The sequence below is a fragment of the Drosophila yakuba genome, chromosome 3L (genome assembly GCF_016746365.2).
Source record: "Drosophila yakuba strain Tai18E2 chromosome 3L, Prin_Dyak_Tai18E2_2.1, whole genome shotgun sequence".
In the NCBI taxonomy this organism is placed as follows: Eukaryota; Metazoa; Arthropoda; class Insecta; order Diptera; family Drosophilidae; genus Drosophila; species Drosophila yakuba.
Genome location: NC_052529.2, coordinates 10,383,268 through 10,395,964, shown reverse-complemented (window position 1 = coordinate 10,395,964; position 12,697 = coordinate 10,383,268). Strand labels below are relative to the sequence as shown.

General features: G+C 39.3%; 2 long non-coding RNA genes across 4 annotated transcripts in view; one reads left to right on the top strand and one right to left on the bottom strand.

Moving 5' to 3' along the window:
• LOC6533582 overlaps positions 1-12,697 on the bottom strand; it is a 33,371-nt gene that overhangs the window by 17,955 nt on the left and 2,719 nt on the right. The window lies entirely within an intron of this gene.
• LOC120321410 overlaps positions 1-12,697 on the top strand; it is a 36,563-nt gene that overhangs the window by 21,486 nt on the left and 2,380 nt on the right. The window lies entirely within an intron of this gene.

Sequence of the window (12,697 nt, the reverse complement as noted above, 5' to 3'; positions counted from 1 at the left end):
AATAACTGACACTAATTGCTGCCACCGTTTTTGGCTCGAATCGATGCGATAATTGGTTGTGACTGGCCATCAATGGCCCGAATTAACTTGTTTACAATTAAAGTGTCATTAAGTCATTATCTATTGTGCGAAGTCTTGTTTCCCTCTTATTGTTATTTCAGTTTTTGGCAATTCTTTTTTGCACTGCGCCCTTGACACGAGGTCTGTGTTTTTTCTTGTTTAGGGTCCTGAATCAGGGGTTCTGTTCAAGAGTGGCAAAGTCAATATGGGTTGGGCTCGTACACTCTCATGTGTCGAAAGTCGAAAGCAACCCCTGTCTTCTGTTTTGTTGCCATTTCAAATTGTCAATTATCGATGAATTTGCAAAAACACAAACAGACAGACAGCAAGTAGAAAGGGGCGCGGCTGTTTTGCAGCTTAAGCGGCAATATATCTGTATATATCATTCCCTTTTCCTTTCTGACTTTCACAATCCCCATGTCCTGTCAATATTTTGCTAGTTCATTTTTTTTTTTTGCATTCGCATTAGGGTTGGGTCTTCCTTTCGGTTTGTGTGTGTGCTGAATTATGCAAATCAAATGGCACATATCGATGTCGGTTGCAATATTATTGCTGCAATTCAGCAGTTTAACTCCCTTTCAAAATGCAATCAACGTTTCAAGGAGGGGCCGTCCTGCTGTCCATTCAATTCAAGGAAAGCAAATAGAAAAGTTGCCATAAATCCTGCTAAAAGATTACAACTTGATTGGGTGAATTTGAAATTCAATTGCATTGACAGGTTTATTTGTTAAACTTATAACTTTGTAATAACTTTGTGATAAAAACAAGGATTGAAAGATTTGCTTAAATTTTAAAGCGGCTTGCTTAAGTTGCACATTACTTTCAATAATTTTAAGTAGTAAAAAAAAGTACAAATACAAAAACTATTTAGAAAGTACATTTTCTCACGAATAATTTGAATGCAATTTGAATAAGATAGTACATTTTCTTCTGACATTATTTTCATAATTCATTTTGGGTTAATTATTTACCTTTTTTACCCAGATTTGTCATAACGAATTTTCCCCTTTTCCATTACCAAAAACCGTTAAAAAACCGTGAAAAACATGTTTTGCCTGCGCCCTATTTAATCTCTCCCTTGGCCACCCGACTGATTTTGAAATCGGAGACCAACGGCAGCTGGTTGAATGTCGATACCGCCACGCCCTAAGATTTACATATGACTGCGCCTGTCAATTGCCATTAGGTAGGCAGCGAAACTTTTGGAGAAGAAATCAGAGGAATACGAACAAAAAAAAAATAAAATCGGTTTTCTTAATAGATTTCTTTTTTTATAGATTTTTCTCGGAGACTTGAAAGGCGGCGCGGCAAATCGAATTGTATGGAAATGAAAGGAAACCCTAAGCAAACAGGGCAAGTCCTTTCGTTTTCTTTTTTACTTATTCAAGAAAGTAGTAAGAATTAATTCAGCAGTAAATACAATTTGGAGAAATAGGGAGGGAATGAGAGTTGCGGCTGCTGCTATTTAACATTCAAATTACAAATCCTTTTTTTTTATGACGAGCAAAGGAGAAGGGTTCGAGCAGAACAAATCGTTTTTTGGCCCCTGGAAACCGTTCTTCGTTTTCTCATTGACTTCAGCCGCTCGAGCTGATGTCAGCATCATCATCATGATTCATCATTAACATTAACGTGATGATGATGATGATGATGATGAGGATGAGGATGATGAACCCTCATCCTGGGATCCTTGTCTGTATCTGGGATGCGACTCATTTGAATATCTATCCGAGTGCGTATCTTGCGAGTCTTGGCGAATGCGTGAGAAAATTGTCAGCATATTGATTCGATGATTATCAACAGTTATGCGCATATTTAATTGTCCTGTTCCCCCCGCGGAATTTATTTGAATTTGTTGCATTTGCATTTGCATGCGCAGTTTGAGCTAAGTTGAAGTGCAAATATGCATTGAGAGGAGGCTGAGTTTTGTTTAAATATTTGAACAGCTTTCGGTTGATTGACAAGCCGCAAGTTTTCACTCACTGCTCACTGCTTAATGCAGGCAGATGTTTAAATGAATTTCGTTTATTCGTTTTATTTTCTGTCGGGGTCACCACCTCTGATTAGAGATGCGTAATTAGGCGAGGCGCGGTTTTTGCCAACGCCTTCGCTTCTGACCTTAAAAAAGGATCAAATGGTAGCCCTGCACACGCTGCTATCTAATTTTACTTTTTTAGCCCCACTCCCCTTTGGCTTTTTACCGCTTTTGCCACCCGCTGGGCGCGTTTTGGCACCAAACAAATTGGGGAGTTGTTTTCCATGCGGAGAAATGCCAACGTGATGGATGTTGTCCCACTAGAAGGCAACTGAACATGGGAAAGTACAGTCAAAACATTAGAAAATAACTTATTTTAACATTTTTAAATATTTTTAGATTAAACTGAAGATTGTATCTCCTCTATGAATACTTTATTATAGTAATCTATTATATTATTATATTATATTATTATACTAGCATTTCAAACTCTTTAAAATTAAATATGAAATTTATATTTCCATCAGAGAAATGTAATCTATCCCCGACTTGGTATAGTGTTAAGCCCTTATTTGGCAGCTAAATTTAGTATTATCCTATCTGTATTTCTTCCAGTGCATAGCTAGAATTCCTAAACCAGACCGAAAGTTGCCCGTTCGCCTGCTTGTGGCATGTTTGCTTGTTTGGCTCTTTTAGCCCCGGCATTAATCAGTCGGTGGTGCGTCTGACATTGTCAGAGAAAGGAGAGAAATAGAGAAATAGACACGCCGAGAAACACAGAGAAAAGTGGTGGGGATGCGGAAGGGTGCTCGTCGGCGGGATCTACTTATTATTTCACTGTAATTAATAAAGATTAAACGTTGTGACACGGCTAGACTGACTAGATGGCTCCCTCCCTGCTGAGGGCCTGTGTGGAGTTTCCCTAGTTTCCCATCTCGCGCTCTGTAATTTTCCGCATTTTCTAGTTAGTACTCGCCTGATTTGCTCCTGCTCGTGACAGTTGCCATATTTAAGAAAATAACGAGCGGCTGTAGATTAAAGGCCAGAGAAGTCCGCCCATTTTATAGGCATAATCATAAAAATATCCCTAAGCTGAAAGTTTCTAAAAAACGCTTTTGCCATTTAAAAAACTTTTGCCCCTCGATCATAAATATCGACGGTGGCCATTAAAGCAACATAAAATCGTACTATGTTGATCATAAATTTCCAGCTGAGAGATCACAGATCTGATCTCTGATGCATTTCTTGGCGAGATCAGTTTTCAGTTCTCAGTTTTTAGCCAGAAGTTTCGGCATTTTTTCTCCAGCTCGCATAAAATTTGATAAACAAACTAATAAACATAAACTAAGATTAATGCATTCATATATCACTCAATGAGCTCAAATTTGGGTCATCAAGTGCAGTCGGTCTGTTATTTTTTTTTTCCTCTGTCCGTTTCGTTGGTTTGAAGTTCCATCTATGTTGGCGAGGGTGCCTGCCTCACTCGTACTTATGCTTAATTGCACTGGTAATTAATAATGTTATTTATTAGACAAACATGGGCTGCTCCTCTTTGCCTGGATGACCTCACCAGAATAAAATTGTGTGTGCGTGCACAGTGAGAAATAAGTGATAAAAAAACATGTTTGCTAGAACTGTTAGAATTTGTACTTTGTAAATATTCATATAAAATGTTTATATTTGTATTTAGGGTCATAGAAATGAGTGTTTGGAAACATGGAAGTATTTTTCTTTTCGACCAGCTTGTTGTCCTTATAGCCAATAATGAACCAAAAATGGTAACATATTTTCTCAGTGCCCCTTTGTGACTCGTGCTCCTCTCTAGATATGTGTCATTAAGTAAATTAAGTAAATAAACATATGCCCGCTACAAGAAGGAGAGGGGGCGAGTGCCGCAGAGCGAGAGGGCAGATCGAGTGAGTGAGAGTGAGAATGAGCGACTTTGGGCATAATTAATTGCCAGTCAGCCGTTGGCCTCGTTGAAGTTAAAGTTAAATTTTACCCCCGCCAGTGGCAGACAGCTGCCACTGACCAGCGATTCCCCCCCCCTGCCACCTACCAACCTACCAACCTACCAACCATACCCGCCACTGTTCTTTGGCCCGGCTTTATCTTTTCCGAAACGCGTTAGTTTTTGCGCCCTTTAAGTTTCGGCTAAGTGAACTGACCAGCCCCGAATACACTCCTTTTTGGCCTTATGCGCATTTCAACGCCTTCATTTGCATGCGTTTTATGGCTTAATAGTGCCCCGCCTTATCTGTTGCAAATTTTCAGTCAATAGATTACCGATAAGCCCCCTCCCGTACAACATTTGCATTTCATTTGCGCCTCCCCCCTGTGAAATGAAAAGGTTCCAAACCAAAAACCAGTTGAAAATTCCTCAGGGCTCTGGCCAAAACAGTTAAAGGTAGAAAGTTGTGTTCTTTTGCAGCCTTTCTTGTTTTGGTTGTGTTTTTTTTGTTTATGTTTCAGCCAGCTTCCCGTTCTTAACCTTTCCTCGGGCCATGTCTGCAGCAGCTCATCAAGGGCAGCTGGAATCTTTTGCACTCGCATCGGCACCTCCAATTCCAGTTTTCAGTTTCAAGTCGCAGGTTGCAGGTAAAAGCAAATTGAGATGCAACTCGGTTTTGGTGCCACAAAACGTTTAATTTTGCTTTTATTGCACTTGCACGATTTGTCCAAATTATTCTCAGATTGCTTCTGCTTCTGCTCCTTTCTTTCATTTTATTTGGCTCTCAGTTTTGTTTTTTTTTATGATTTCTATGCTTTAAAGACTTCCAAATGTAGATCAAAGTATAATTTTAGCTTGAAAGTCTTTTTATACCAAATGCTATACATAAAAAACCCATTTCCTAAGTGTTTACGACTTTAGCTATTTTAAGAAAACTCGTTTTTGGTTTTTTAAAGCCCAACATAAATACACAAAAATATAGATTGAATAAGGCGTAATCTTTACCATGGCAAATCAGGGCCATAAACAATAATATTTAATTCCGCGCCGTCATAATCAGACTAGTTCTGGCTGCATTCAACAGGCTTCCTGTTTTTATGGGCTCCTTGGCATTTCACAAAATGAAAAATCATTACCGATTATGCAAATAAAAGTTGACTTTTTTTTCCTTTTCATTTGGTTGCGGAAGGGGGGTGGTGACAAATGCAAAATGTTTGTCGCTCGTGCCGTGGCCCATAAAACCATAAAACGCTCTTGCGATCGATCAAGTTTAAAGTGGAACTATTCGCGTTACTTAGATACATAGATAGCTGCAGATTTGTATCTGCAATGCCAGCGAAGGAGTTGCTGTAATCGAAACTGTTTTGCATATTTATAAGCCTTTTTCTATATGGCTGCGATCTGTTTCTCTGTCCAGTTTATGTTAATTGCATGGGGTCTATGAAATTAATACTTTTTATCGCTTGCTCAATCGCCGCGAACTTGTAGCTCACATGTTAGCTGTAAATTAAGTTGACAACTTGGCGCTGCCGCTGACTTGGCTTAAATAAAACTGAAAAAAAAAAAACAAAAACTGGCTCTAAGCCACAATTGAAATTGGCTTGGAAAATCAATTGAAAGTGTCCAAGAAATAAGTGTTAGGAAATAATATGCATAAATCTGTCTGAAACTTGAGGAAACTATTCCTTACTGGGTTCTGAGGTAATGCATAAATGCTGTAAAATAATTGATTCGTTTTTTAATTGTGTACGTAATGTATTTATCAATTTTAAATTTGTATAATTCCCATGTTTTGAGGATTAGAATTTTTAATTTATGAAATTAAAAGTATTATAGTATTATTTCCCTGAGAAAGCACTACATTATGTATCCGCCACCATGTCGATGGAAATGTGCTGAAAATTTGTAGCCCGACTTGGGCTTTATTTTCCCATTGAAGTCGCAGCTGGGGCCGCTCACAAAAGGGGGGGTACCCATCAATGCCCATCAATTGCACATACGGGCAGCGATATCCATGGGCTATAGTCGAGTATCCGAGTATATAGACTGTCCGTCAGTTGGGTCTTCGTACACTTTACTACGCAAATAGCCGTGGCTATTCAAACGTCAAAAGCAAAGCCACTGCCATTAGCTTTGGACTTGGTTTGTCCGCTGGTTTCGCCAATGTTTGTCTACGCCTCACTGCCTACACACTAAAGACAAGTCCCCCCATTCCCTCCATTTCAGTGCCAGCACCAGTACCAGTACCAGTGCCAATGGCCCGCTGTCTTCTCTATTATTTAGCAAATATTTAGAATATTTGAGCAACAGCTAACGGCGACCGAGCGGCCACTTGACCACTTGGGCTACTGCACGCGCTTCGGCAAACAAATCATGTTTTTCAAAGGGGATGAGCAGGTGGGTTGGGATTTCGAGGGAGCCATGGAGCATTGAGCCAACTGCATGTCAAAGTTTTCCGTTGGATCTAGCTGGCAGCGTGTGTGAGCCAAACTTTCTATAAATATGGACATGACTTTGGCTAGTTTCAGCTAGCGATATCAGCGTCATCGTGCACTGAGGGCGAAAAAAATAGAATGGCTGCAAATGAATTTGCAAAAGTTTTTATACCAATAAACTTCTATAAGGTATTACAGATTTTAAAAGCAAATGTATTTAGTAGATTTGTCATAAATACTATGTTTTATACTATATGTTAAATACTATGTTAAATACTATATTTTGTATAAAAATATATATTTTTCCCGATTTTTGTCGATCTTGATTATGCAACACTGTAACTTTTCGCCAAGTGTGGCCATCATCATTATCAACATCATGGACACATCGGCATGATTGCGGTAGTTAAAGCCACCTGCTGTCTGGTATGTTGCGTCTAGCTGCCGTATTTTGGCCTTTAACCTTTTCGTCTTTCGTCTCGTTTTAATTTCCTTTTTTTTCGTTTTTTTTTTTTGGCCAGGCCAAAAGCTCAGGCTTGTAGCGTTTTAATGCGCGCTGAGCTGGCCATCTGCATATTGGCCAGTAACGGCTGGGAGTTTTGGGGCTTGGATTGGGTCGGGCCAAAAAGCCGATGCGCTGAGCAGACTGTTGTTAACAAGCTTGTTAATAAATTACCAACAAAATAGCCATAAAATGTGCCAGGCATAAATCATGGCGCGCAATCTGTTCCTCCGCATACATAAATAAATAATAGCAAGTGTGGACACAGCAACGAGACAACGAGACAACGCGACAACCCGACCAGGCAAAATTAGCGACAAGAAATACTATATAAATAAATTCGAAATTGAAATTGATAGCGAAAATCAACAAAGACCAACAGCAAAAACAAAAGGTACAATACACAAACAGAAAAACAAAAATACAAGAAATCTAAGCGTAGCACACAGAAATTATGAAAACTAAATAAATTCAAATGAATCAAAACGAATGGGTTAAAGCTACAGCGGCAGCTGCATAAATCAACTCAATTAGCGAGGTATTATAAGTTGATCACAGAATCGAAAATAAATGGTAGCCAGAAGTCACAAGGAGTTGTCTCGCCATTTGTGAATTGGCAAGAAATTTATTTGAATGAGTGCAAAATGTGCAAAAAGTCTAAAGATTTCTGTATATACAAATTTATGTTAAAAGATATAACGGATGCAAATGCAGATTTGAACCCCCATTGTCTAATTTAAACACATAAAAATGAGTAATTCTAAAGTACTTTTTATTATGGATAAATGTTAAGAGTTCCTAATTATGCCTGTATAATAACTGCAGCCTAATGAAACTTGTCATAATAGCTGAACGAGCTTAAAGAAGTGTATACTTCGGCCAGGTGGTAAAACATCGAATGCAGACGTTAAGAAGAGCCCCAGAAGGCATATAATACGATCATTATTGTGTGCTGCTTTGGGTTTTTGGCTCAATTTGATGGTTGCGGCTCATTTCGTGTCATAAAAAAGCATTTTCAACACATTTTTTTAACGACAAGTGCCGGCCAACAGCAACAATGGTGAATGTGGCCAACATTTGCAGCTTTTTGTGGCCCAAAGGCGTTGGCGTTTGCCATGGCAACTGCAGCTATAAAGATCGGTACATAATGAACAAATTATAATAATGATATGGGGGGGCATACACATATGTCACATACAAACGATCCCCGGCAATTCAAATGTCACACAGTCAACGCTTTTATTTAGCCAAATATGCTGGCATCTCATGCTTATACTATAGTATATTATTATTATTGGGTATATCTGATTTGGCTAGTTGGCTGTGCTTAAATTAGTGGAAATCGCTTTGAATTTATAATGCGCGATGTGAGGCAACCGAGACATACACAAAACAGACGCCATGTCATGTCAGATCATTAAGAAAATATGGTCAAAAATGTTTCAATTAAAATCAGAAGAGGAGAACTCAAAAAAAAAACAAACAAAAAAAAGAAACAAGCAGCCCAACTCAAACTGAAAGGAAACTCACAATCAGAAATTGTAGGCGGACAAGTTTTGTTTCTGTTTCTATTTCATTTCATTTCATTTAGTTTTTTTTTTTTTTTTTTCGATTTTGCTATAAATTGTGTAGGCTACTTTACTGTCAAGTCATTAACAGCAACAACAATAGCGATCGCACGGCGGCAAGTGAATCATTAGGAACAAAAGCCAAGGGTATAAACTACAGAGAATGTGAATTTCTGAAAAGCTTTTTGTGGGTTTTTATAGCCGCCGATCCCACCTCCTTTCCGGATTGAACTGTTGGAAAATTTGTTCCACGACTTTCTATCATAAACATTTTTCATTTGGCATATTTTTATAGCGTGTCGTTAATTAGTTGACTTAAATATAAAATGTATAAAAAGAGTTTCTGTTAATTTGAATATCATGTATTTTAATTAATGTGAGCTTTTATTGCATTTTGGGTTTGTAGTGTTTAAAAAACGCCTAGTTCATGATTTCAGAATTTTCTATGGTATAAGCTGATAAAGCTAGGAGGTATATTTCCTATAAAATCACTTAGAAATGTAGGTATAACTAACCATAAAGTCGATCTATAAGTTTATATAGCTAGGTGGTATATTTCCTATTAAATCACAGACAAATGTAGGTATAACCACCCATAAAATCGATCTGAAAAACCCACTTTAAAAACTCTTTATATACCTTTAAGCTTGGGTATCATTAGACGCGGTAAAAGTCGCGTTGGCCCGACTTCGTTCAAGGTTAATGCTGTAATTGACTTATCAACCCACTCGTTTTATTTTTCTTCTTTTTTTTTTATTAAGTCTCAACTAGCTGGCTAGCGATTTTATAAGCGCTGTTAAAACCGCTTAAGTCAAAGCTGATAACTATTTTATTTAGCTTATTTCGCACATGGTTTTACAGCAGCGGCTAAAACCGCCGAGAAGTCTGATCATCGCGCGGTTTGAACCGCCTAAAATCCTCCAAAAAGTTTTTGTTTGAGTTGGTTTTTTCTCGTTTTTTGTTTTTTTAGTTTTTCGAGTTTAGTTTTTTAGTTTTTTTTTGGCTCGTCATGCCCCAATGGCTTGTGTCGGGGCATCCGACACCCACAACGTTTGCCGGCTGGCCATAATGGAAAAATAAATCTTCGATATTGTTGGTACAGTAACAACGCGGCAGAAGTTAAGAGCCGTGTAGCTCCCAAAAAGCCAAAGCAACAAAGCTGGCTGAGAACGCCGAGCTTGAAAAGGCGTTAGATTCGTTGCGGGCGCGCGCGTTCGTCGCATTTTTTTTCCCTCATCTCCCTTTTTATTTTTTTTTCACCCCGCTCTTTTTTTTCACTTGCTCACATCAAAGCCTGAAAAGCCGCTAAGCAAAATGCCCACACTTGGCCAACAGCACAACATAACAAATGCCTAATTGTCTTGGCGGCACTCGTAAAACCTACAAAATTATTACGGCTTTGCAGCCGAGAGAAGACGGTGAAGAATACAAAAAAATTCCGAAAAAAAAAATACAGCACAAAAGTACACACATAACAGAGGAAAACGCGCCACTTCACATGTTCTGACCAGGCCGAAAGCCGCTCAGAAAAAAAAAAAGTGACAAAAGTGCCAAAGGGTAAACTAATGACAGTTTAATTTACTCCCATTGCGATGAAGTGTAACGACTCTCAAAACTCAATTAGGCCTAGGCCATTCACTCGATCTCTATTTTGCGATTAATGCGTACCAGAGGTCAGTGAAATAGTGCCAGTCAAGGGGGTTGTTGTGCACTAAAGGGTTTAAAATATATTAATATATATAAGGATATATTTTAAATGCTCTCATTGGATTAAGGTAGTATAAAAATTTATTTAAGTTATTACTGTTCAAAGTGTCACATGTCAGGCTTGTCCAGCTTAACTTTTTTCTCTTACTTGATATCAAATTGGGTCATCTTTTTCCTAATTGCATCTATTTCATAGTATCACTCTTGGTATTCCGTAAGATAATCTCTATTAGGACTGCTATCATTTTCCCCTCAGCTGTAAGTGTCTCAGGTAGTATTTGGCACTTTGGCCAAATGCCGCTCTAATGCTCCGATGGTCTACATATACACATGAAGGTGTATGTGGTCCGGTTTGGAGTCTCCCTCTGCGGAGGCAGGTGCAATCGTATGTATGGCACTGTGGGATGGGTCATGACTTAAAAACGCATAATTTCCGGGCTTTATGAGCCGCTCTATTGGTATCTGCCTGCGGCCATCTCTCTCTGTCTCAATTAATTCGCCTAGTTTATGTTTATGACATTGGCTCTACGCATATTTCTGGGTCATAATTTATGATAAGCGCGGTTGTAATGGGTTGGCAAACTCCTTTTCGGAGTGCCGCATTCTTTATTATAATGAACTTTTACGCAGTGCGTATATCTCATAGATACAAAACTGCATAAAGGTTAGTCCTACCTTCTCTACCCTTCTTCTTGTTTTTTTTTCGTATGAATTAATGTTATTAGCCTCGTAATTTTGTTGAATATTATTGCATTCATGTTTCGTAGGCGCTGGGCCTAATGAGTTTTTCGCTCTGCACCGCATCTTCTTCTGCGGCCTACAAAAAAAACAAAAAAAAAAGGAAAACAAAAATTGCCGTGTTTGGGTTGTTGTTCTTGAAATTTATGCATTGCCATTGTTTTCTCTGGCCAAAGTTGTTTTGCCGGTGGGCGGTTGTTTCAGCAGTATAGTTTCCGCTGCGGTTGCCCCCAGTTGGCCGCCTTTAGTTGGCCCAACTCGGGGCTTCACAACGCCCATCACACAGTTTGTCAATTGTGTGGGTTGCCTGGACAAAGTGCCACAAGTCTCAGTTTTGGCCCAAGGAGGCTGGCACGTCTTAAGGATGCCCCTCGACGGCAAACGGGGCTAATTGGGCTGCGGCGAGCAGTCGAGATACAGTTTAAGATGCGGTGCGGAGTGGGAGATAGTATCTTAAGCAGTTAAAGATACTGCTGGGTAGGAAATATGATAAGGAATACACATTTTGTAGAAATAATGTGGATTTTGAAATGAAAAGGGCAGATAAATATACTCTTTCGTGACCTTAGAAAAAACATATAGTTTGAAAGCAATTTAAAGGAAATTAAAGTGTTCTTTTTATGAATACTAGAAGTGATAATTACAAGCTTTCTAAATAATTTCTCATACATCTCAGCTTCAAATCTTGTAGTATGTACTTCAAAACCTTTAAAGATTTGGAAAGGAACACCCTTTCACAACGGCCAAGCTTAGAAAGATAAAACCACGAGATATGAGGGTTCCCATTTAGGCCAAAGATGCCCTTTCCCAACGATCCCTAACTATCCTTTCACTATCCATCAACCGTCAGAGTTTGGAGTTAAACCGCAATGCAACGGCAATCCATCAATCGACCGAAACTTGTCATGCTCCAATTTGGAATGCTTTTCAATGGCACCTTTTAAACAGCGCAGGGAAATTCAATTCAATTAGAAGACAAAGGGCCACAGATACGATCCGCTTGGCATTCTAACTGAATAGCATTCACCTGTCCGCCGAAATAACTTCACACACATACATATCGAAATTAAAAAAAAAAGAACTAAAATAAGGAAGATACCCTAACCACCGGCAGCTGTCAATATGTGTTGGCGCCAAACGAGAATGCTACGAGAATTCGTTGTGTAGTCAAAGTCGAAGTCAAAGATCCATGGCCATCCATTAAATGCCTACCGTCAAATCATAATTCATTTTTCCCCTGTCTGGTTTAGGGTTCTCCCCCCCCACCCATCCAAACTACCAGATATTCCTCAGCTATTAGGCACCGGCCACTCCTAGACACGCAGCCTCGGGGCACAGACCATAAAGCCATTTTTCCCCAGTATCTCTCACACACACAGCACAGGTGAGGAGGGTAAGAAAGTGGCAGGTGAGCTGGATGGTTACTGGTTACAGGTTACAGGTACTAGTGGTTACTATTCCTCTTCGATGCTGCGGCAATCTGGGCTTGGGAATTTGCACCTTGCACTGAGCGGATCCTCACTTATTCGGTTGCATAGCCCGCGGCGCTGGGAAAATACAGGAACAAAGAAAAAAAAAAAAGAGTAGAAAAGAAACGAGCTCTCGAGTTCATTGATACTCTGTGGCACAGCTCAGGTGCTCAATCAAATGCAATTAACGGCGACTAGAAAGGAGTGGGGTTTTAGCCAATAGCCAGCAGAACGGAAGTTCGGCTCTCTGACTTGATGTTGTTGCTATTGAAATGTCAGCTTGGCTTAGTCA